Source organism: Poeciliopsis prolifica, unplaced genomic scaffold, assembly GCF_027474105.1.
Source record: "Poeciliopsis prolifica strain line A6 unplaced genomic scaffold, Auburn_PproV2 SCAFFOLD048, whole genome shotgun sequence".
Taxonomy (NCBI): domain Eukaryota; kingdom Metazoa; phylum Chordata; class Actinopteri; order Cyprinodontiformes; family Poeciliidae; genus Poeciliopsis; species Poeciliopsis prolifica.
The window spans coordinates 2,653,096-2,679,893 of NW_026562423.1; positions in this window are offsets into that span (position 1 = coordinate 2,653,096).

A 26,798-nucleotide genomic window follows, 5' to 3' on the forward strand; every position below is an offset into this window, starting at 1 on the left:
AGGGCAGCAGCGGTTGCATGATCAGATATCACTATCTGATGAAACAAGTGTTTGAATTTGCCAGACTCCCCAAACAAAGCTCCTTATCTGCTCAGCCCAGTCTGGGGCACTTGCTCAACTCCAGAAGCTGTGCATGCCTTCTGTGCCGTGACTTTCACAAAGTACATGTAGAGCTGGTGGCTAGTTTTCCTGTGTCCCAGACATGTTTTCAGTGACATGATAGGCCCTGATATATTGGCCGAGTAAGTCTTTGAAGAAGACATCTGTCTTTTCTGCCTTTTCTTTGAGATGTTGAGACAGATTACTCTTCTTGTAGAGCCAAACCTTTCCAAATGAAATATTTGATGGAGCCCACATCCTGTGGCAAGCTGTGCCTGGCTTCCCCCTGTTGTCTGGTTATGAAGCTACAGTGTTTCCCTTCTTGAGCAAAAGACATTCATTGCATGGATGTGCAGCTGACTTTTTGCATGTCCCAAGAACTTCTCGAGTCTTTTTCCTATTCCTCAAGCTTACGCTCTGAAAGGCAAGACAGGATCTCATTTGCTTGCAAATGATGACTGGAAAGACGATTCTCGCTTTCTCTGCCTCTCTCATGCCTCATTTTAGGGGGTTTCGGTTATCCGTAGCTACCTGTGTAGTTTTGTTGCCACAGGCTTAGGCTGCTGTAGGACAAACATGCCACTTTCCTTACCTTTGCTACTTTGTTCTTCTCCTAACATGATTTGCTATCATGTTAGCTTTTATGTTTTCTCAGGTTTTTTTCTTTCCCGCTCCATCGAAGCCAAACCTGCTCTGGAATTCTGTTGGGCTTGAATACCTTCCTGAATTATGCTCTCCCTCTCCTATAGTGCTTTTCATTAACACAGAAGGTACTCCGACATCAAACTGTCTGCTCTGTCTTCTCGGTTACGGCAGATTGGAGAGGAGTTTTTCCTCTCCACTGTCGCTGCACGCTCTTCCAAGAGTGAAGGCTGCGAATCAAGCTGAACTTGATGCAGTTTGATAAACATGATCAACTGGAATATAAGTATAATGGAAATGAAGTGACCTTTTCCGTGTGTGTTGTGAATTGGCACTATATAAATAAACAGAAATTGAAAGTCTGGCCTGAATGTGGATTGCGTCCTTGATCGACACCCCAGTTCTATTCCCAGCCTGTGATCAGCGCCGTTGCTGTCATTGTTCGAAACCAAGGACGGCACCTGTTCCCGAACCGCTGACCGAGGCGGTGACATTTACGAGACCAGAGGGCGCGAGCTCACGGTGGGAAGCACGTCTGCATGTCAAGCAGAACAGCCCGGCGTTTCCCTGTATAAAAACAGAGCGGGGAAGATAAAAAGAAAAAAAAAAAGCGAGTCTCATCAACTCTGTGTTATCCGCTGATAAACCCCGAGCCCAGGCCCTAATGAAATCAAGCTGCGCCGCGTTTGGCCGGCACCGAGCCTCAGTCAGCTGCCGCTTTCAACCGCTGCCAACTCATTTTCCAGGGGATCGTCTGGTCGACCTGGCTCTTTTTCCGGAGCCGGACCATCACTCAGCCTAAGAGCAGCACGTCTCAACTATATGGACTCCTAATCCATATTTCATTGCCACTCTATAACCGAGAGAGGAAGGTGCAGAGCTGAATGTGCTGCTGCTGCCAGTGCAGTCAGTGTGCACTCCCCCTCTCACTCTCTTGTTTGTTTTGGTCTGAAGGCGCAGTTGAAGGCTGCCACACCAAAAGGGTGTTGCACACTTGAATAGGCTTAAAAATAGAAATTGCAGGGTTTCTGCGTCATCGCGGGAGAATCCTCTCCTCCTCCTCGTCTTCCTTCTCTCCCCGCCTCCCCGCAGCGCGTCGCGACTGAATGCACAGGAGGAGCCACTTGTATGCTGATGCTCCCGCTGTCATCACAGCCCGCTGTGACGTCAGCGTCCTTGGAGGACTGCGGTTGGGTGGAGCGCTCGCGTTCGTGGGCCTCTCATGTCCGAGGCATGAAGGGAAACAGGAAAAGCAGGCAGAAGAGAAGTGTGATGGGGGGGGGGAAAAAAGTGGGACAAAGAAGATACAGAAACGTTTTTTCCTTTTTGTTTTTTTCTTTTTGCCAGGCTACATCAATGGCAAGCAATGTAACCATGGCAACACTTTTCCATCATCTTTTTATGCCGATAATGACTCGCTGGAGCAGAAAGACGTGCAAGTGCTTTTGAATTAGGCTCCTAGCAATTGACCAAAGGTATATATTTTTTTTAAAAAACAGCCGCGGTAATAAGTTTCTTTATTAAAATGTGGGAGGTTGTGAAAACACTTCAGAGTCTCTCTAGCAATAGCTCTCACACACATAATAATGGGAAAATGACAGCATTGGTGAGAAAGTGGGGTTAAAGTGAGTTGGTTAAAGTATTTCACAGCCTTTGATCTTTTATATATTTTGTTGCGTTTTCAAGAGTAATAAACATACCTTATTAGGATTTAATGCGACAGATCAACACAGAATAATCAATAATGACAGAGTGGAAATAAAATATGGTTTTCTCCGTTTCAAAATTCTGAAAGGTGCGGCTTGCTAGTATATTCTAGGGCAGCTCAGAAGGCTCAACAAAATGCAAAACGACGAATGCCCTAGCAAACTTATCATGACATCTACTTCAGCATAACTTCCACCGACTCCCAATAAAATACTCCAAAACCAGCGTTTTAAAGTGACCAAGGGTGAAAAAAACCTTGGTCACAATACTTCAGCATACAATGCCATCTGGTATAATGGCATTTCTCTTTGCCATTATACCACATCGTATCACATGCTCAGATATCAATTCATCTATTCAGTCATCTCTTGACTGAATGAATAAATAAACTATATATAAAACCTATCAAAAAAATAAATAAATAAAAATAATAATAATAATAATAATAATAATAACAAAAAAACGATAAAACAATTTGCTGACGCCATTCTGTATAACTATGATTTCCACACCATTGATTCCAATATGCGTGCTTTATTTAGAAAAGGAGCAGACCAACAGCGATGTGCACATTTAAGATTAAATGCTTTTTACCACCAGTACCTGGTAGTAAACCTTCACACCGCCACTCTTACAATAGACATTTATTTGTGAAAAGGATGACTTCCATCGGAACTGTGCCCAGGGTTGCAAAATGGACCGTTGACTCATGTCAGTTAGCATAGCTGTCAGACGCAATAACAAAAGAAGAAACTCTTTTGTGGAGGACATTTGAAGACTCTTAGTTGCAGATGACAAAGATTGTTCTAAAGAGAGCTTTTTGTTCGACTCCACGTTGGAGGTAAAACACTAAATGCTGATAAGTCCTCCATTGAACCTCACTTAACAAGCTGTAGTTAAATCTTTTTGAATTTACCCATGTACAACAGAACTGCATTGCAGTGTTACACCTTTATAACAATGTAGCACACCTCTATTAGCATTGCCAGGATTTACTCACTTTTATTGAGGAGTTTTCTTTGTTCATTCGTCTTTCCGCTCCCTGATTTGATGTTGTCCTCTTGTGACATCATGGCGAATAGATTTCTACTCCTCCCCTCACTTATGTTTATGGTTTAATAACAGAAAGGGGAGGGGAGGAGCCTATTTGTTAATACTAAAGACCCCTCAAACATCCACACAGTCCCTTTTATGGCCTGCTGCATCCTCTGTTTCAATTTACCCTCACAAATCCCCAGGATCCCATTTCCTCCTCCTAAAAAACTATTGAGTGCTTCCCCATCACTAAAGTGCAGACGGGTGCTATTAGAACCCTCCAGTGAGCGTTCCAGGGATCCAAAGAAATCAGAAGCCGCAATTATTTTTGTCAGTAAAAACCTCGGGCTGCGCAGGGCGAAAAATTGGTGAGCATCACATGCGGCGCTTTTCTTTCTGGCAAGAAGGACTTTTGTAGCTTTAAATTTTTATCGGCTTTGTCCAAATTCCCAGTCTCTGCTGACGTTCAACAGTCAAACAGTGAAGCATGATGCTGCCACCACCAAGCTTCACCGGGGCTTGAAGAGCATGATGAAGATTTCTTCACACTGCAGATCTTAGTGATCAACTCAGATTTTGCACGGTTGTTTGCATTAGAATTCACATGTCATCAGTCTCCAAAAACAGACCTGGACATTACCTTGATTCTTTCATGCGTGTTTGAGGAATCCTTTAGTCTCCCATGGCGACCATTCGGCTGTGCAAAACGCCCGGGGTGGACCAAGCCCCTCCTTCGAGGACAAAGCTCCTCCTCTGAGCTACAACTTCCAAGTTTTTGCCGCACAGTGCAGAGCTGGTGAAAACGTTTTTAAAGGGTTAACAAAGGAGCCATGTTGTGATGACTTCCTGAAGGCGGAGTTTCATAAAGAGGAGAAGCTTCTTAAAGAGACAGAGGCCCAATCTCCAGGCGTAAAATTGCGAACTCATTAACTCATCAAATTTCAAAGCCGTGTATTTATTTCTTTCCTCCTCAAAATTATGCTCTATTTTGTGCTGGTCTGTCACATAACCTACTGCAATAAAATATGCTGTGGTTTGTGGTTGTAACATGAAAAATTGAGGGAGAAAAAATGACTACTTTGGCAAGCCAGCGTGGACTAAACTATATTTTTTAACTTGTGACATGGTGGGTATGTGTAACGTTCGTGGCCACATTGCTCCGGCTGTTTGAAGTCGACAGAGCTACGAGGAGATGGCTTTGGTGTAATACACCCTACTTCCCAGCTCAGCCGTACATCCTCCACTCTACTCCCAGCTCATCCGAGCCCCATCGCTCTCCCCAAAGCCTGGGAAGTTTCCCCGGTATTTGATGTTCCCCGTCTGTGTAATTTAATCTCAGTGATTCCCTGCAGCTCTCCCCAGTCATAAACCTCTTCTCTAATAATAGGAAACCCAGGCACAGCCACCTCTCTAATCTGTGCCTCAGTGCGTGGATGTTGGCGCGCGAGCTGCTCCTGCCTCTGCGGCACAGAGATAAGGCCGCGGTTGTTTCAGCCTCCCTGAACTCGTTCTCCCACACTGTGAATGTGACGCCGACTCAGAGAAGAAGGATGGCCTCTGCGAGGAGGGCCTCCGAGTTTACCGCGACAGAGCGCACCCTCCTGTTCTCCTCCTGCCCGGAGACTGATAGCGCGCAAACGGCCGCTCGCTCACTGGAGTTCAAGCACAGCGTTGAGACGTGAGAAAGGAGTTAAAATGATGAAAGTGTTTGGAAGTAGCTCAGCTGGCTTTGGGAGCTCCGTGATGAGTCTGGAACATTGTGACACTGATGATGTGGCCTATTTGGGAAAAATAAAAAACAACTCTTCCAAATGAGGTTTCCTCGTGCTCCAGTTTTTCTCAGTTGACATAGAACTGTAAATAGAATCCACTTTTACAGTATCTGTTTCATCCTTTCTGATATTTTTGCTGTGATTAATGAGTTGTGCTTAGGATTCATTCTCTCTTCTGCATGCTTTTTTTTTTGTTCATGTCCAGAAAAGGGGGTTTAGGGCTGACCCACATTTTTGTTTAGCACTTAAGCATTCATGCTAACTTTACAAACGTTTAGCGCACCTAGCTTTCCCTTAATACATTTTTCTGGCTAAATTCTAAAGCCTAAATCTGTTTGACAATCTTTACTATTGTTGATGGTTGTAGTTAGCCGTGTAAATTCGTGCTCTTAGCAGTTTTGTTTCCCCTCCTCATGTTCTCCACCCGTGACGAGTTCACATGTACCCAGAATGCATTGCTGTGGAACGACAACCTGTAGCTCAAATCAAACAGCTTAAAATCCATTTGCACCCTTTGTGCTTTCTATACCGAGCTCACTTAGGCAAAATCTGCTACATAGTTAACGATACTCAACAACTATAAAATTTGAAACAATGAGTGAAACATCTGCTCCAAAGCATCATGGGTAATAACAGATTTAACCCCGCGTAGGGTGATGTACTTAGAGAGATCAATTAGCCCAACATGTTGGCCGAGTCCCGTGAAGCTTCATCATCAGAATCGTTTGTTTGAAGTCCTGAAACGACTGATAACCGATGTTGGCACAAGGAATATGGGTGGAGGTTTAGTTTCTGATCTCTCACTTGCTCAATTGTTTTTTGTGTGCCTTGAGTAAATATACACTAAAAGGGAACCACCCGAAGATGACTCACTGTCCGACATTCCTGAGTCTGATAAACACAAGTTAAGCATTCAACCAATGCAACAACGCCTTGCTTAAAACACAAACCTCATATTTTGGATATTTCTTCAGTGATGTATCACTCTGATATCCCTACCTAATCCAACCAACTGTCTTCAGAAGTCATCTTTGTATAAGAAAAACACATTGAACTAGATGTTCTACAATAATGAACAAACAGCATCATGAATACCTATCTCAAGAGGTCATTGGGTGAGAGGCAGAGCACACCCGGGACGGGTCACCTGTCCCAGAGAGAAACACACACTCACACCTAAGAACAATTCAGAAAGACCAATTAACATGACTGTTGTGTGTTTGAACTGTAGGAGGAAGCCAGAGTACCTGGAGGAAACCCATGCATGCGCATGGAGAACGTCCAAACTCCATTCAGAAAGACCCCCGGGTCAAGATTCAAACTCGGGACCTTTTTTTCTGCCAGGCTACCAACTGTACCACCGTGAAGCTCTCAGAAAACCTGATAGTGGAAGAAAAGTACTTAAGTATTGTGAGTAGGGTCACCTTCCACTGAGATCTTTAGGGTTTTTAAACAGCCAGAGCTACAATATGGTTCAACTCAAAGCATTTTCATATATTGGAATATCTGGAGTTGAGACATAAAGTTTTGAATTGAACATTTGTGTTCACAAAAGATTTCCACAGCTAAGCTAATTTGCAGAAAAAGAAAAAAAATCAATAGGAAAATTTTCAATCTATAGAGGTCCAAAATGAAGTCTAGATCAAGTAAAAACTGATAAAAGCACATTGGAGTTTGTAGTTGTTATGGTATTAAATGTAAGCATCCTCCTATGTTTCCAAGATTCGTTTCTCTTTCGTTTGCTGTCCCTGATAAAGCAGCAGATAAGCGACAGCTTCACGCAGAGCAGAAGACGAAAGTGTTTGGTGTTTGCTGAGCAGCTAGGGCAGCTGAAGTTTTGACTGCGGACGTCGTAAATCATGAATGGTGGTCATCTTTGTTTGACCACGCCGAGGTCCCACTGCGCCGCCAGCGCCATCATGTTTCATTTATGGCTCACATCAAAATAACCGCGCCGCAGCCGGCTCCGGATCCACCCGGTATCATCTCACTTTCAGCAAAGAGACAAGCTGAGGAGGGTTCAGTGCCGCAAGTGAAGCGCCCCTCTCCCACCATTTAAATATTTCACCAGCCAGGGAGAGGTAATGGCATTCTGGTGCGCTGCGCGGTATTCAGCAAAAGGTCAAGGTGGAATGGAAAGATTCGCATCTGTGCCATTTTTAGGACTCGTCAGCAGCAAGTACTGCTGGGTAATCTGTCAACTGGAGGAGCAACAACCTTAGATCAGTGCTCTGTGGGTCGATGGCGCTTTCATTACGGTACTCACACCAATATTGACCCATTCTCTGTCTTTTTCTTTTTCTTTTTTTTTTTTGGTTTGCAAGCCTATTAGAGTTCCAGAAATAAAATCTGCAGATATGCTTTGACTATTGCAAAACATTTCAGCTCGTCCAATTGTACAAAACACATCCAGAGGATCGTGACGTCACTGCAGGCGATAGTGGGCGGACTTTTAGCCTCCAGACACACAGATGCTTCCTCATATCGCGCTTTCGTCTCTTATCCGGCCACAATAGAAACGTCGAGAAAAAGAATGTGGCCTCCGCCTTCCTCCTTTGTTTCCCTCACAGCGACTTGAAACCTCTGCCTGAGAGAGCAACAGCTTCTCTATCAGCTGCTCCTTCTTTCCCCTCGTTCATTAAGGCGGCTGGTTCGACGCGGTCAAAACACGAGGCGCTTTCGAGGCTGATGCTCGCCATTCCTTTCACAGGGTTTTCATTAGCTCTCCTTTCAGGAACAAACCGTTGCTGGAAACCAGCCCAGGGTTGTGATGATGTATGTAAGAAATGAAACTCAACAGGTGAAAAGGCTCATCACAGTTTGGACTTTTGTCACAAAACCCTTTCTTTCCAAAAGCTTGTTTTAAACAGAAATTGGGCGACTTCACATAAAACCGTGTCGAACAGACAAATGGACTAAATTTCTACAAAGCTTTTCTGGTCATACTCAACGCTGATGGTGCTTTACATTAGACTCATAGACTTTACACTGGTGCTGTGTTACCGTGTTTCATGCAATGAAAGGTTTATCTTCTTATTTAACAAAAAAAAAAAGAAGAGGAAGAAATTGAAGTATTTGTAAATTTGCATCTTTTAACATATTTCTAATAATCCCAAAAAATCTGCAGAGCGTGCCAGTGTCTCAAACGCAATTAATCGATTAATCGACAGAATGATTGATAGAATAACTGATTGCTACAATAATAGTTAGTTGAGGTCCGATTTGTGTACTGACATTTCTTCAGATGAATTCACTGATAGACAAAGTGGAGAGTGACTAAATGGGACTCAACTTATTTTCAAATAAAAATCCAACTGAGGTGTTGTGACTATGTGTATTGAGGCTCCTTGAGTTAATTCCCAAGACTTTAGATGTGCTTACCTTACCAGCCTGTTCTTCTTTGCATAATGGCTCCGTTACGCCACTATTCATTTATTCACTGCTGGATTCTAACTTCAAAATGATGAGACCTATTAAAGCAGCTTGTTGGACTGGATTTCATTCATGGGGATCAAAATAGACAGGAAATAGGGTCAGTAAACATACGTGTCTGTATATTACATAAAATATACCGAGGTCCCAGGTTGTATATTTGAAGAAAAAAGATTTGTTATGGATTTTTTTTTTCTATGCTCTGCAGAGTTGTGAGTCTGGCCACATAATAGTGACTGAAAAACCAATATTTAATGGGAGTAAGAAAATCCCAAGTGGGCTCCCACTTTCTGTTCTATTAGTTTTGCAATTTATCACCAGAATGATTGTGATGCTGATAAGCTATTTGGATGAGTCTGTTTAAGGAACGGTGGTCGTGTCTTAGAATGATATGGATCTGTTTGATGAACACACTTCACCCTCTCAAGAGACATCAGTATTTAACAATATCGAGTTTATGACACGCTGCCTTTGATTCTGTTTCTGAGACTATGGCCTTATTGCTTTGCGAATAGATTTGAAGGCATTTCTAGAGACTTCCCCTATGTGACGTTGGGGAATTTTGTGAACATGTATTAATATATACATATACCCTGTTCCCGGTTTTAATAAATGAGAAAAATCCTCCATTTTGCACACAGTGTGGTGTTGGTTTTCCTCCTCCTGTGGGGAAACAGTCTAAGGCTGGATTCACACCAGGCCTGTTTGGTTCGCTTTAATGGAGAAAGTCTGGTCAGTTTCATGAGGTGTTAATGCGCAAATCTACAAACCGCGTCTTGGTTTTGGTCGAGGGGAATATGGTGCGGTTCGAATGCATATTTGAGCGGCATATTTGATAAACTACCAGAAGAATTTCAGCATCTGGGCATCTGATTGAAGCAAAACGGTGTAACTTGATGCTTCTTCTTGAATGATAGAAAGACTACAGTGCTGGTGCATCCCTACTATCCATACCAGAGGTAAAGTAACTACCTGTGATGACAGAGCATTTTGTCACACCTAATGTGTGTGTAGTCTTATTTTACAGTCTCTGCAAACACAAACACACACACACGTGTGGCTTGTTTACTTGCGAATCCCGTGCTCTGAAAAGCAACTTTTCATTAGGAAATTTCCTCCACCCAGAGCCTGCTGGTATGTGTGTGTATGTGTGTTGGAACTAAACAGCTTCTTGGTATCAAGACTCTCATTATAGGAGCTGCTCTTTCATCCTCTGGTTCAAAGTGCCGCCCGGCTGTCGGCGGTGGGTGAGCAGACACAGACTAACACTAGACGGAAGGAGAGCAGGAAGGGGAAGCGTAGAAGATCAGGGATGGAGGGAGAGGCGGGAAGGGGAATGTGAGGACAGGAGAGGATGGACCCCAGAGGGCCGGAGCGAAACGGCAGGCAGAGACAGGTGGACTGGTTAGGTAATGGGGTGAGGTTGTTATGTAACCTTGGTGACGGTGATGAAGGTCTCAGTCTGCGTTCATGCATTATACTCTGTTGAACATTGATAAGTCGCCAGGGCTAAAGACGAAATGTGAGCGGCTTTCCAAATAGGCACAGTATAAATAACTCTGCCGTACGGTGGAGGTGGGAAGATTTCTCAGTTTATAAAATTCAGGTCTGTATGTATGCGTGTGTGTGTGTGTGTGTATGTGTGTGTGTGTATGTGTGTGTGTGTGCGTGTGTGTATGTGTGTGTGTGTGTGTATGGATGGATGGATGTCAATTTCCTAACTTCTACTTTTTTTGTTCTGACATCACGCCGCATATCAACTATTTTCATCAAGCTGTTGTTATTTTCCTTTCCTCCTGCCATGAGCTGGCCTTTTTTTTTTTTTTTAGCCTTCAGCTCCTGCAGCAGCAAATCAATGGCGCTCCATTCTGCTGGCGCGGCTTGCAGAGCGAGCGTTCAGCTGCTGACGTCTGACCCCCGCCGCATAACGGAGTGGATTGGGTTGTTTTCTGTACATCAGCCCCGTGACACGAGAGGCGGGCAAGATGAGACGCGGGCGCTTCCTGCGACTCGCGGCGAAGTGTGTGTAACCCACCCTCATCATCGTGATCGTCCTCTTCCTCCTCCTCACTGTCAGCCTTCTTCTGTGATCGGCGTAGCAGAGGTCAGTGTCAGGAGGTTTTACATTTCATCTTTCTGTATACAACAAGTGCATCTCTGCCTTCCTCTGTCTGTGTGTGTGTGTGTTGTTCTTGTTCATCAGGCCGATAAATTATTAGCAGGTGCGACCGCTCAAATGCCTTCAAGGTACTGGGGGCAGCGAGGAAAGAGAAGGTCAGTCCTCTCGTGATTCTGTCAACCGCCGGGTTTCAATCATAACCCAAGGCCTCAGTTCGCCCCATATGGGCAGATGCTCTACCTGCGGCTCCGGCTGCTTAAAGAGTGAGGAAATCAAGGTTCATGTTTTCTACTCTTTTGGCCTTTTCAGACAGCAGGCGTTCAAAGCCTACTAAGAGAGCAAAGAAAAAACTGGACGTTTTTTTTTTCTTTTGTAGCCGAGGTTCAGGTTTAAAATGTCAGAGTTGACTGTCTGGTGCTTGGCAGCTATTGGTCATAATTAGGAGTGTAGAGATATTTGATATTTGCTTCTTGAGAAGAGATTGGGAGGAAAACTGAGCTCTCACAGCAATAGCTCACTCTTCTATAGTGAAGAATGAATAGAGATCATTTAAAAGAGTCTGGAAAATAAAGGTTTTGACTTTCTTTAGCAGTGCGTCAGCTCACAGACAGAATCTATGCAACGAGGAGCAACTTAGACTGCTTCTATCAGTCTGTAAAAATGACAGTAAACAGATGGAAAACTCCCACGGTCTCCATGGAGCGACTGGCAAGGAAACATATTTCTTCACCTAAGCAACAACAGAGTCTGATTGTTTTTCTTTCAAACTCTCCTCTTCATTTCCTCATTGGCGTTCCATTGGGTTTGTTTTTGTGTGCTTTTTTTCTATTTAAGGTTGCGACTCGATGAACCGGTTATCGCTGAATGTGTGTCTACCTGTTTGGGTAAACACTGGTGGCAACGCTGCGTACCCGCTTCCTTCCCGCTTCCTTCCGAAGTCACGGCGCCCATAGGGACAAACGCGAGGTTTCACAGAGCAGGCCACACGTCGTTCATTAGGATTAGCTTTAGTGTTTATTTGTGAGCGAGTCAGTAAAGCGATCGTGTTTGCTATTGATGCAATGCGCTTCACGCCTTTATGGAGTGTAAAACAAACGAGCTGTCAGTGATGCGAGTGAGATTGAATGTGTGTGTGTGTGTTTGTATGATTCATTGGCGGTGGGCGTTTGGAGAGCTTCTTCTTCTGCATGCTAAACTGCTGCCACAGGCTGTGAGGGTCAGCACATACCAACGCTCAGGGAAAGGACAGCTCAGGTTGGGAGGACGAGTTGGATTCCTGCTTCTCTGGGCGACAGAAACACTTTTGAGTTTACTGAACCCAACGCCTGATGGTTTCTGTGACACTGACGGTCCTGTTGCGTTTTGCCTCTCCCTCTTTGAAGTAAACTTTTCCAAGCTGTCTGGAACAGTTTGTTTGGAGGCAGGGTAAGCAGTGGTGCACACTTCTTTCAGCTGGCTTCAAGCAGGCAGTATGAGAAATGTGTTTTTTTACATATTTGTTGAAGGTGTCACTGTTCCGTTACAAGACAGATGACCTGTGAAAAGATCGATCTCCTCCACCTCCTCCCAGAGCTACTAGCGCCATCTGGAGAAACGCTCCAACCTCCGAATAAAAAACAAGCAATCAGAGCCAGGAGGAGGGTTTTAGCGCTGTCAATCAATCTCATGCACTCGCAGCCCAGCGTGCTAATGGCACAGAAACAAACTAACGTTACAGGAAAAGCATTTTTCTGCTGTTATCAGTGGCTAGGCTAACTAACCTTAGCATTCACAACGGACTCCTTCGTAGTGTGGCATAGCAGACAGAAAAGAGGACGATGCGAGGTGATTGACAGCGCTAAGACCCTCCTCCTGCCTCTGATTGGTTGTTTCTGACTTAGCAGTAATTCTGTAGTCAGTGCTGTGAGACAGATAATCTGTTAAAATATTAATATTCCAACCACATAGTGACAATTTTAACACAAATTGGTTAAAAAAAAAAGAAATATATTTTAATAAAAGTATGAACGTATTTGCAAGGTGCACTGTCTTCTGCGTCTTTTCCTAGGAGCCGCAGTATTATCCTGTCCCAGTTACTACTGAGGTGTCTCAGCTTCTCGGCAGCAAACTAATGCAAATATGAAAATTGCTTCCCCTCCATTGTGACAACCTAAAGGCAAACAGCTAAACAAATCAGTCTCCAGACTCTGAAGGCAGAGCTCGCCTGCTGCTCTTGTTTAATGCAGGAGGCATTTTGCAGTGCGGGATGAATAAAACATCAGAGCACCTTGTTTATTTCCATCCTTCAACCGTAACTCGTTCTTTACATAATTGAATTCCATCGGCCCATTCGAGGCAGTGCATCTAATTGAACCTCGAGCCGTTAGCTGGGGAACGATTTGTTTCCATACGCCGACTCTGAATTGTCACCAAGCAGAGCTCGGCGGGACCGCGTCAGGGTTGGCCTTCGGTCCCACCTGTGGCAAGAGAGTGGATTGTTCGCGTCGCCTCCTCATCTCTTGCTGGAGAGTTCTCGGGCCGCTCGTGTTCGCTTCTTTCTGCCTGGTGTCGGGGATCGTTCGGTGTGTGAGAAGTGGCCCCCGACGGCGACCATTCAACCTGGATGATTAGCACAGCAAACAGAATCGGCCCGCTTCAGGTCGGAGCGCCGCGATTTCTTCCTCTCCTTCCTCTTCCACACAACGTTTTTCTGTTCATGTGGAATGTGTTGCCCGATCTGCTGTGTTGCACATTACAGCAGACTCTTCCTCTCCACTTGGCAAGCTTTGCTCGTGAGAGATGTTTCCCTCCTCCTCTCCTGACTTCTCTATGGACGCCATTCTTGCCTGAAATTGATGGTCGCATTCATGTCCTGCTTCCTCCTTCTCATGCAGGGACAGCGCCACATTAGGATTCAGCAGCAACATGTAAACGGAGAGCCACTTGTACACACATGTGGGAAAGGGATAAAGAAAGAGGGACAGCTCTTAAAGGAATAGTTCGGAATTTCGAAAGGGAAGTATTGTTAAAGTAATAATAAAAGTTATTATCTAGTCTCCATAACTTCTTCATGTAGTAGAAATCAGAGGTTGGTTCTTACAAGACCGACGGGTTTTTTTCGGATGTTGATCAGCAATTCCAAGACGCCTTGAGTCAGCTGTAGTTGTCATGCCAGGCCAGTAGATGGCACTGTGATTTTAACGCGTCGTCGAATGTGCTTCCATATGTTTCTTATCAGAAATTATGCTAAACTGAACAGGGTAAGTTCGCAGCACAGTGCTATCCTCCACTTTTCTTGTTGCAACATACGTCTAAGAAAATATGTCAAAAACGTACTGTTGTGAAAGTTTTGTGCTGCAGCTTTAATGGCAAAAAGTTTTCCTAAAGTGACTTGGCGTTGCTCAAGAGAAATCCTGGGAGGCCAAACAGTTCGATAGAAGACTTACAGGTTCGACATCATTTGCATTTGAAAAGCTGTCAAGCGACAAAAAGGCCCACGGTGGCTCAGTGACAACCAGTCAACACCACTCGAGTGAAAGTTAGCAGAGTGTGAGAGGAGTTGTCTGTGTTACTGCAGCCAGCTGGACCCGGAGACACTGACCAGGTCCTGTCTCTTCCAATTAGCCCCACTCAGCCTCTCACTGCTCCTAATTTAATCCTTCTGCTGAGCTCAGCCCGAAGTAAACAGCTCATGTGCTCAGGCTATTTCACTACCAACCCTCAACGCTTCTCACTGCCAGCAGCTGTATTAAGCAGGTCCGTGTGCAACTGATGTGTGTCGCACAGGGTCTTAGCAGCTATTACCGTCCCTCACTCCCTGCTTGTCTCATATAAACACCTCGATTGCCTGTGGATCAGCAGGGCAGAGCGGTTGTTAGTTGGACTCCTGGTTCTAACCTGTGTTGCGTGTCCTTGGGCAGGACACTGAATTACCCGTTGCCTGTCTGCAAACTGATGTGTGATTGTGTGAGCATGGGGGAATTGGACTTGTTGTTGAAAAGTGCTGTGGCTGGCTGGTAAAAGTTTGCATAACTATTGAACTTTTCAGCAACAGATCAAGTTCAAAACAAGGAATTGGTGGTTAAGCGATGAATCAAATGGGGAATGGGTGACATTTCAGGGTTGTTGAAAAGGAGTTATATCAGGAAGGTACATAAGAGAAACCATCATTTCATTTACTTAGGCCAAAAAGGAATCTAATCCAACATCTCTGCTGAATTGTTTCAAATCCGCCACATTGGGGGACATGCAAGCAGGAACAACTTTCTAAAGTCATGACACCGTATCTCAACCAGGAGTCCAGATTTGACTAAAACACCCCAAATCTTTCCAGAGGCAGACCTACTTGTGAACTTTTGCTCATTGCCCTCCTGAATGACCCATGAGAGCTTGAGCTTATGACCACAAGCCGATATTTGGACATTCTCCGGCAGGATGTTCTTCTGGGGAACAGAATTCAATCCATCACTCTGTTGACTGTTGATGCGATGTTCTTTTCTGAATTAATTTGCTCATCAATTTATCTATTTGTTTGAAACGTTCTGATATATGTAGTTACGACCAAAATGATAAGAACAGAAGAAATCTGTGAGAAGCCAAATACTTTTTCATGGTTGTAGATGATATTCAGTATCTGCACAAATCTATTGGCTGCCAATTTGTGATGCAAATGCGTAATAGTTTTGCGTGGTAGATTTTGTACGCTAATGTGACCAAGGCAGACCTTTTTGTCCAGCTCCATTCATACTGAATGGTAGAAACAGTCCTGGAGTGTTTTACATTCCCACCATAACATTTTATAACATACATTTACGAGCATGTCAGCTTCTGAGGGCAGACTTGACCGATGCTGTAAATAATTATGGAAATGAAGATTCTCTAAGTCATCCCAAATGAAATCATTCTCCTGAAGGTCCAGAGATCCAGCCCTCTGACACCAAACGGTTTTTGCTCCTCCTTGCTTGAACGCAGACATTCTACGGAGGTCGAACAAAGTTCACGAGCAGCGCGTACTAGAAAACGAAACGTAAGCCGACCCTGATGTTTCGGAGTAAAAGAGGATGTGGTGGAGGTGAAGGCCACATTGGAATGAATGCAGCGGCCCAACATGTGGGGATCATGCGTGTGCTGCCTGCTGTTGTCGCGGTGACTGATAGCCGGTTTCAGATGAACTGGAGTGAAACCAGAGACTAGGAGGAGAACAGACGCTCACAGGCTCAAGTTGATTGGGTCAGTGTTTCCACTCACACCTCACCATCCGTCAAAGAACCGTGCTGCAATGAGACACCCTATCTACGCAGGTTGTTCGGTATTCAAGGAGGTAAAGCATCTCTTTGACTCAGCCCACTGGATCCTTTGTTAGGCTCACGTCTTCCTTCACTAGTTGTTACTTTTCACCCTTATGAGTCAGAATAGAATCCACACAGACAAAGATCCCGATGTGCCGCATCGTTTTATCAGGGATCCTCACAGGAACGCATCCACCCATAAATGAGTAATTCAGAAATTACTCATTTATGTGTGATTTCTGAATGTCGTAGAGCCTCTTGTGATTAAACCACAAGCAGTTTGGGGAAGTTTGGAGAAGACGCCGCTTTACAGCCTCTGATCAATTTAAACCCTAAAGACCAACCAGCAGTAAGACCAGGAGTTGATTAACTTTTCTTCGTGATTGTGATTGATTGATTGGTTGATACAAGTTGGGAAAGACCTTTCGAGCAATAGCTAAGCAACTCCAGATTCTAGGATTGGACTTTGAAAGTTATTTGGATCTGTCACCATGTTGCCAAAGCATGAGACGTGGAACCAATCTGTTTGCTTCACGGGACAGGAAGTTAGGATATTCAGGAACAATAAAGGCATTGAACTGCCTGTAGGGAAGCAGTTTCTGTCACCATTTACTAAAAAAATGTCAACAAAGGACAAAAAAAAAGCATAAAAAACTGACACCTTCAACACAAAGATGAGACAAAAGATATGATTAGAGGTGTGGAAGTAAGACTTTCATTTAAAATTTGACTAAATTTTAAGTTAATGCTGTAATTAATTTAAATTACAGCATTAATTTGATACTAGACTGCATGATACCAGTAAATGCAGTAGTATTTACTGCACCAGTGCACAAGGTGACTGAAACAATAAACAAGAACCTCCAGATTCTTCAAATCAAGGATCGGAGGTGTGAAAGTTGGACACAATGATCCTCAACCAATCAAAACTGCTTCTATAAAGGAAAAGGCAAAAGGAGGCATGCATAAAACTACTGGAAGTGTCCAAATCACATTAGAACGGCTCCTAATATCCTGATGTGAATAAAACATTTCTAGGTCTGCTGGGCAACAGCGATTCAATAATCTTTCTATAGCTATGCTATCCAGTCCAGTGAATGTGCTTCTCAGCCAACGTTTTTCCCCAAAAGATTACATGTTAGTCGGATTCAGTCTCATTTGTCTTAGTAGTCAGTTCAATATTGTTGTTTCTTTTTTGATTCTGGATATCCTAAGTCTTTTGTATTTGCCCCTTTAGCCGGTCTTTAATACCAGCGATTCCTTGTTAACCAAACCGTTTGACAAAAGGTCATTGTAACCAACTTCAGTCCTGGTTGGATCTTTTTTGTTTTCCTATTATTCTTTATTTACAATAAATCTCGACAACTCGCTCCAAAGGAATGAACTCAATGACGACATGGCGGGACCTAGAGAACCATCAGGCAGCAGATCTGCTCTCTTTCTTTAAATAGACTTTCCAGACACAAGGCAGACTGCACCTCGTGTTGCCAAGGCCCCTTTATTTGTTTACATTTTTAGTCCGTGACATCATGCGTGCCGACTGCGTCACGTGCGTTGACCGAGCCCCAGCAAGAATTAGCTGGGTTAGCCTGATCGGAATAACCTGCCACAGCAATGCGCTTTGTCTGACAGCAAGACAATGACGGCCTAAAGCGATGACGGCATCAGTGACTCAAATGGGCTATTTTGGATTTGAAAAGGTGCCGTGTCAACATGCACAGGCCGCATGTTTGACGGTAGAGATATTTCAGTGTATCACCTCCAGGTGACAGTAATCTGTTGCACTAGCAGAATTTTTTTTCTTCACCATCCCAAACAAAACTAACTAAAAATCTCTGCTGGCAGCTTAAATGGACGATGTATTCAGTATTTTTCACTCTGTCACGAGACACAGCTGTTTTTCATTCTTTAATTTCTTAGCCCCTCAGTTGATTCACGTCAAGACACTTCTAGTATTTCGTGTCCTTTTCTTAGATATCAGTTCTTTCTCCACAATCAAAAAGCTTCTCACTATATTCATATTTGCAATGTCGCTCTGTGTTGTTCTGATGCAACGAAATGTACTGTCTTTCATGCTGTCGCGCAAAACAATCAACGAGTACTGATGGTTGTAGAGAGACGACTAATCAGCTGGGTCGGTACATTTCCGCTTAAGTTGTTTTGAAAGAAGGACAGTGAGGTTCAGGAACACAACTTTGTTTGAAATTAAATGTATTCAAAGCTGTACGTTCCCAGAATCATTTCTCTTTTCCTTTTATTATTATTATTAGTAGTAGTAGTAATGACCGTTCTTTATATTAAAGAATTGCTGCCATATCAGAAAACTGCCTTTCGATGAAATAAGATTTGAACCAAAACTGTTTTATTTATCTTTTAGCATTTCCTTCACTCAGACATTGTAGGATTCATGACCTCAAGCTTGAGGTTAGATGATTTTCTTAAAGACCAGGACTTTTTCACGAGCTCCTGGTCCGCTCTAGACTCCAAGAAACATTCATGAGAAAGTTCAACTAACACAAAGAAGAGAAACTGGCCGAGCAGCAAAAGATTAGCTCACACACACACACACCTACACACACACTCATGTCTTAGGCTGCAGCTTGGGTGCAGAGAAACTAATACACTCGCAGAAACAAACTATCTATCTCATTACGTCCAGAGGAGGAGTTTGCAGGGAGTTGGATTGTGAGCAAATTAGTTTGTACCCTGAGGGCTGAGTCGATGCCAGCCTCAGGGGCCTTCTCAATATTTGTGTGTGGGTGTGTGTTTGTGGATATCTGTTGTTGCTCTGGCTGAGTTTTCTGGAGGTAGAGGACATCACACTTGCCCCTCTGTCTATGCCAGAGTCCAAAAATAAGTGGGCACCTTTATCGACCTCCTTGTTGATGAATTCATCTGGGGGTAAATGTCAGCGGTGTGTCAGCAGTGGGTATTATATTAGTCTGCTCATGTGTCTACATCTATCCTTCTTCATCAGCTGTACACCGCCTTGCTCCCCTCCACCCCTCCTCTCGTCTCCCGTCTCACTCCCTCTTTGTATTTACTTGGGAGCTGAAGTGGCTCCTTTTAATTTTAGCCTGGTGATTAACTGGATGGCAGGGCTCAGGTTGTAAATAGATGTTCTTGTCGTCCAGGTTTTTTTTTTGTTTTTTTTTTCCCAGTTAGGAGACGAAGCAGCTGACTGGAATACCTGCAGAATACTAAACACAGCAGGCACTGCGAGGCTCAGGGTCAACGCGAGTAACACATGTACAGTGGTTACAATCGTATTCCGAGCGCCCAAGGTTTTTTTTTTTTTTACATGACATTTTATGTGGTTGACCAACATAAAGTAGTCAACAGAGAATTGTTTAGGTGAAGGAACACGGCAGACAGGTCAAGGTCAATGTTTAAAGCTGAGTTAGGTTACATGGGACAATGTCAAATACCAAAACATGGCTGTCCACATAAACTGAGGAAGCAGGCAAGGACAGATTTTATTAGGGAACTATGGTAACTCTGGAGGAGCTGCAAAAACCTATGGCTCAGCCGGGAGAACCTGTCACCAGGACTGGAACTGGCAGAGGGCTACCTGTTCGTGCTTTAGTACACGATAGGATGACTGTAGATTGGGCTTAGCAATCTTAACTACAACACTATAGAGGTGAACTTTAGTGTTGTTGCAAAGTCACCTCCCATTTCTAATTTTTATTTATTTATTTATTTTTGTATTTTAGCATCAGGTGAAAGTACAGATTAAGGTTTAGTTCTCAACAAAAAAAATTGAAGAGGTTAAATTATCTTAATTAATCACAAAGCATGTCAGGCTGGTTCAGTTCGAGCATTCACAATGCTGATGTGAGTAAATCTCCATCGACGCAGACAGAGCGTCTAAAGAGCATAGCGTGAGATTACCGGATCAGCGCCGCAACATTTTACCAGCGCTTGTTGACTCCATGTCAGTTGCCGATGTATGGCGGGGTCTCAACGTTGCAAAATGAGAGTTGTTCTTGTTAACAAATGTATTCCTTATTCTACCTTACCTACACTTAAGTCCCACCATAACCCCAAGCCGTACGCCTAACTTCACAAAAGGGGTTGGACCAATTGAGATTTCAGATTCATTCGTATCCCAAATTGGGGAATTGATGTTGCAGCAATTATAAAAACTAAAGGACAAAGTATCAAAGATTAAAAAATAAATAAAAAGCAACAAAACATACCAAGAGGACATGAAATACAAATCAAAGTCCCCCTATGCTATCCTGCATTAAAAAGCGATATTGCTGTAGGAACAAAAGAGAGCTTGTACCTGTTACTTTTTATACCAGGAAGTCTGATTCTGATGCCAGAAGGCAGAAAGTGGAACTCAGCAGGTAAAGGATGAGAAGTATCAGCGATAATGGCTTTAGTTTTTCTAATGATTTGTTTTTTACACAAATCATTAGGAAGTGAGCTTTGTTCAACCCCTAAGATCTTATTGCTAGTATGTATTACTCTGCTAAGGGCGTTTCTTGACCTAATATTAAGATTTCCAAACCAACAGAGGAGGGGAAAAAAGTCAACACAGATTCAATATAAAACAGGATCATCAATGACGTATCAGCTTGAAACTTTGCGAGCCTCCTTAGATAAAATAATCTTTGCTGGCCCTTTTTTTGTAGGTTGTCTGAACGGCAGGTAAAATTTAACCAATTATCCAAAATGGTCCCAAGATATTTGTAGTGTTCTGTCTCTACTGTCTGACCTTTAATTACTGTATGATTTGTGTTATGGGGTTTCTGTCTAAAATCAGTGCACACGTTTTCTGTACATTTAATAAAAGAAAAGCTTCATCACACCAGTCAACAAAGTCATCGACCACAGGGTCATGGGCATGTTCATGTCGAAGGCTAGCTATCACTGAGTCATCTGCAGATTTTAATATGAACCTATTATCATCGTCTGTGTACAAAATGTAAAGAAGAGGGGAAAGGACGCAGCCTTGAGGGGTCGTCTCTCCAGACTTGCATTCATTCACTCTGACTTTCTGCGTTCTGGACGTTAAAACAGAAATCAAGGATCCAACCTGCCACATTAAAATCCAGATGAAAGTTATTAAGATGTTTATCAATCAAAACATGGGGCTGGATTGTGATTGACACCCATTCTCCTTCGGACCTCTTTCTAAGAACTCGAATGCTCGTCGGCAGAAACCTTTTGCTGTGGCAGCCATGCCAACACCAACGTATCACATGATGGGGACGAAGTCAAAACCCAGCTGTCTGCATCACCTGATGCCATGGAAAAAATAACCGAGACTCCTGAACACGTGGTGGCAGGGTCAACTGTTCAAAGCAGGCCGAGGGTTAAAATGGTAGTCGAGTTTGGCGCCTGGCGAGAGAAAGACATCAGAATGACGATAAGCATTTAATAGACATTCACATAAGTCATTTCAACATAATGCCAGCAAAAAACCCCGTCAAAAACGGTGGTGTTGTGTGGTAACGCTGGAGTTGGTTTATGATTTCAGTGACAGGCTAAAGAGGTTAGCATTGGCGTCCTTTGCCAGACTGCTTTCTTCGCAACACAAAGAAGCTAAAACTGCTCTGTTAAAGTCGGGTTTAAATACCTCAGCCAAACATTTCTTAAACTTCTTTTTTACTGACATCTGCTGAAGTTAGCATGCTAACCAGTTAGCACTGATCCCTATCAGACTCATGCTAATTTACAGAAGCTGAAACCTGATGCCGCATCTCACAATGTCGTCTTTTAAAAGAAACTGTCTTTTAGGTTGCACTCAATTTATAATAGCCACAGCAAACAGATATAGCACAGCATTTTATGGACATCAGTTTCACCGAAATAAAAATCCTGCACACACACTTGCAGAGACACATTTCCAGCCCAGACACTCTGCACATCAACAGGTCAAACACTTTGAGTCCATGATAGCAGTTTTAACAGATATGTAAAAAACATATATTTTTTAAATTAAAGTTAAACACTGCAGCTTCAAGCCTCCATCCCCACCGTAAAACATGGCTGTATTTGTATCATGAAAGTTTGTTCAAATGGGTAGCATTTATATTGTAAATTTAATATTTAAATGCACATCTGAAACATCTCACTTATGACCAGTGCATTTCCGCTCCGAGAGTCAGTTTTATGCGGACAAGTAATATTCAGACCGAGCATCATTAGCATTCACTGTGAATCCAGACGACCTTGCTAATCCGCTGACCTTTTCCTCAACTGATTAGCGATTTGTTCTTTGTGCGAGCCATTTCCATTCCCTCCTCCATCTCATCTGAATAAATGTGTGTTTCTTTTATTTTGTCACCCTTAGCCATACATCAGAAGGTTACGTTTCTGCTCCGCTCGGCTTTGTCCCTACACCGTTACAAAGTTTCCGTTCATAAGTCTCAATCCATATGTCAGTATGTCTGCAACGCTGATGCTAGGTGTTAGGTACAAGCTGATTTCTCAGCTAAAGAATGAATATATTCAGCTTATATTTAGATAGAAAATGTAAGGAAAAAACAATTTATTCATCTGGCCTGCTTGCTTTAGGGTTTTGAAATCATTGCCATGTTCGCGCCGTCAGATCATGATGTCTGAAAACGTTTACCTCAACCTGACCCACAGTCTACACTCTGGTTTAGATGAATCCGTGTGCCCGATCATGCAGGAGTCAATTTGCAACGAGGAAAATGCGTCATGCCTCGCAAAAGTGTTCATAAGCCTCGAACTTTTCCAAATCTCATGATGTTTAAGTCTCAAACTTCAAAAGTTCTTTTGGGAGATTGTATGTGATTAATCTAAGTAGAAAGTACTGCATCAGTGTGAATTGTACGGAAAAGCAATGCAGAGTTTTCACAATGTTATGCAAATAGAAGAATGAGAAAAAGCATGGCTAGATTTGCATTCGCTGTTTCTAGAACCATCTTTTCCTTCTACAGATTTACGTCTGTAAATCTTTTGCAGAATGTCTCGTTGCACCTCAGGGGACTCAAACCTTTGCACCCAATCTTCTTTGCAGAATAGCTCATGGCTAGTCAGATAAGATGGAGCGCGTCTGTGGAAATCAATTTGAAAAGTTTCGCCTTCAAATTGGTTTTGTGTCTGGGATTTGACCGGGCCATTTACCAGATGAATATGCTTTCATCTAAACATTTCTTTGCAGCTCGGGGTCATTGTACTGCTTTGAGGTGATCAACCACCACCTCCGCCTCCACCACCAACACCACTACCCAGTGTCAGGACTTACACAGGCTAACAGGTTCTCATCCAAGCATTTCTAATGTGTTCTTCATAGATGCCATTGACACTTATCTTGATGTTTTTATTTATGACCACCACCAAATTAAACCACATTGATCTATTAGTGGTCAGAAGTCCTCTGTACATGCATCCGGTTTATCGAATGCCAGGGATTTGTATCTTATGTTCTGTTTTATTACCTAAACAAGGCAAGTTGATTCAGTTAGCAGCCTCTCCAAATCAAATAAGTTATAATTTATTAGTCCCACTTTATCGCACTTGGGAGAAACAACTTACAAACAAGTCCTTGGGGTAATATGGCTTTGTAGAGGAGACTGTTTTGTTTTGCAGTTTTTGTTAATGAAGGCTATAATTATCACACAGTAAAATCAATATTCTCACTTCCTTAAAGGGGGAAAAAAGCAGGAAGAAGGAGAAGGGGGGAGGAGGAGGGCGGCATTGTTTCAGTGAGCCTGGAATGAGCCATGGGACTTTGGCTCTGCAGGGCTGTGGAATAAGATTTATGAAGAGACTGTGTTCATAGCTGATTGGCCCTAATTGTCTCCCAGCTAAGCAAGAAACCCCTTTCTGCTAAATGAACCAATGATCAAATTCTAATTTATTTATTAGCTGGCAGAAGCACAGAATCTCTTCATCACGCAGAGGATAGAGCACCGACAGCATTTTTCAAGGTTTTGGGATTACAAATACTCTGTGTTAAAGTACAACTTAAGTGCCTTAAAACATTTACGTGACTTGAACTCTTGAATCTGTGTCACAGAGAGTCTCTGTTTGTCAATTAGTCTTTCATCAACACTACATTCGTTTTGTTAAACATTCTTCTGTTTGGCGACAAAATTTCTTCGAAGAAAATCCCATTGATGACTTTTTAAGACATTGTTCAATTCTGATCACTGATCCAGTTAAGTCTGTTTTAATGAGGAAAGGAAAGCCCTCTTGGCGATTACTGAATAATAACTTCCAGAGCTGATTTATTGAAAATTTGGAAGATTATTTTTTTTTGTCTTATTTTTTTGTGTGTGTGTGTTGCTGCATACAAGCCAGTTAATTCCACCAAATTAATTTTGTAAGACCTTGTCTGACAAATTTTAATGATCTGATTGTCGATTTAGCAAACACAATAGTGGTTTGAAAAATGTATTTCTATTCAGTTTAGTGCTTTTTATACAGGGCAAGTTCAAGACAAAATACACTTTTAAAAGACAAAGAGCTATGATTGATAACCCCACTAATTAAATTAGAAAAGGCACTCAATCACAACTCCGTCCACTTAGAGTTGACCACTGGTAGAAAGTAGGATCAAATCTTTTCCAATTTTTCAAATAATAATTTGACCTTTTTTAAATTTAAAAACTACAACTTCCTGAATGTAGCTATAAATGCTCAACAAATCATCTTTGATGAATCTTCCTTTTTTTGGTATGATACAGTATGCTATGGTACGGTATAGTATTGTATAATATGATTTAGTATGGTATGCTATGGTACGGTACGGTACAGTATGGTACAATATGGTATTGTATGATATGGTCTGGTGTGGTACGGTATGGTATGCTATGATATTGTAAAGGTACAGTCTGGTACAGTAAGGTATTGCACAGTATGTTATGGTATTCCTGTGCAGTAATACATCCTAATCAACCGTGGGGTGAAAATGGAAATGGACCTTTAACAAAATGAAACCTCCAGAATATGTGGCTGCCTGTTGAAAGCCCTAACCAGGCTGATGGGGCCTACGTCTACATTACTAGCTCTGCTTTGGCCTCCATGAACCTTGGCCTTTCTTATTATATTGGCCTCTAATTGCCAGTACTAAAAGTCTTAAAAACACTCCCTACAATAGCGGTCTGCCAAAATAGTTGCCACATGGCAAATAAAACAAGTGGTTGATAAAGATTTCCACTATTTAAGGCTTTGCCTCATTGGTGTTTTGAACTGCCACTTTTCTAATTTCCTGAAGTGGTTCGTTGTGCTGCCACAGTTCTAAACCTAGCTTAACGATTGACAGGAACACCAAATAAAGATTTGGTTTCAGCTCTTGTTTTTCTATGAGCTATGTTTGTTCTCTGTCACTGTTACCACAACTAACTACTTTTCTGGTAGCTTCTCCGCCAGCACTGTCAATGTTACAGAATCATTCAGACACCACAAGGAGCTCCGTCTGTCTGTGTTGCACTTTCCACTCTTAATCCTACCAGGATTTTTTAAAATTCCAAGATATTTACATCCCTGTAGTGTTCCTGACATAGGCGTGTCACAGATATATCCCCATTGAGCTTTGACTGCTCTGTCTCCACCTGACGACGCCCAAAAGACAAACAGCTGTCTTCTGTTTCATTTGATATCAACTCCCAGACAGAGATAATACATTCTGCTGTATAAACTAGCAGGATATGAATTCACCTTTAACAGACTGTAACATGACGCTGATAACAAACATCATCAAGCATCTGGCTTCAGAGCAAACACATACACTATAAACCTTTTCTTTTAGATAGTAAAAGTTAGGATACCTTATGTCTTTTAAAGTAGAATCTGTGTAAAGAAAAAAAACAACAACTCCTTTGTACATTCAGAGCTATTAAAGAAGCCAGACACTAACCCAGCGGAGACTGTTTGTCTGAAAACCGTCTTGCATCCTGGATGGATTCAGAGAAAAATAATGAGAAGTTTGCTAATGAGGCCAAAGGGTCACTAATGGTGAGTAAATTATTTGTGATGCAGCCCTGCCGTATAATGAACACGTCTCTCTCGACACCTTCAGAAAGATTAATCTGGCTCGGATTTCATACTTGATAATTACTTACGCTGCGCGCAGCAAATGGAAATAGATATAAGTCTGCCTTTTTGACTCAGATGCAGTGAATTAGTCTCTCTGTGGGTGTGAGTGGAGTTTGAAGTCATGACGGACTTAATTGATGATTTAAATCATGTATTGGTTTCATGACAGTCGACAGTGGCAACATAATTTTATGGGTTCGCATTACGAAGCCGTTCTATCGGCATGAACAAAAACTTGTTCCTACTTTTTGTTTTGGGAACTGGAAAGAAATAAAGGCAAATCTTACCAAGTAGTTTCATTCTACTTTCTGGTGAAAATATCTTATGACACTTGAAATAAGACTAAACTAAATTGCAAGATATTGGAGCTTGTTTTAAGTGAATAATTCCTTAATATTAGTGAAAAAGTACTAGTTCCATTGGCAGACGGATTTACTTATAAGATCATTTCCCCATATGTTAAATATTCTCCCAATAGAACTAGTACTTCTTAATCAATATTTTGTTCAATATCAGTACCAGACAAATTTCGCCTGAGTAAATACAAAATACAATTTTTAAATAATTTTACTGAGGAAAAGAGATCAAGTCAACCTGTCCCTGTTTGAGAAAAATAATTACCATCTAAATCCAAAAGCTGCTATTAAGCTTTTATGATAAGAGGCATTTAGTCTGTTATGTTGCTATGGAGAAATTACAGCC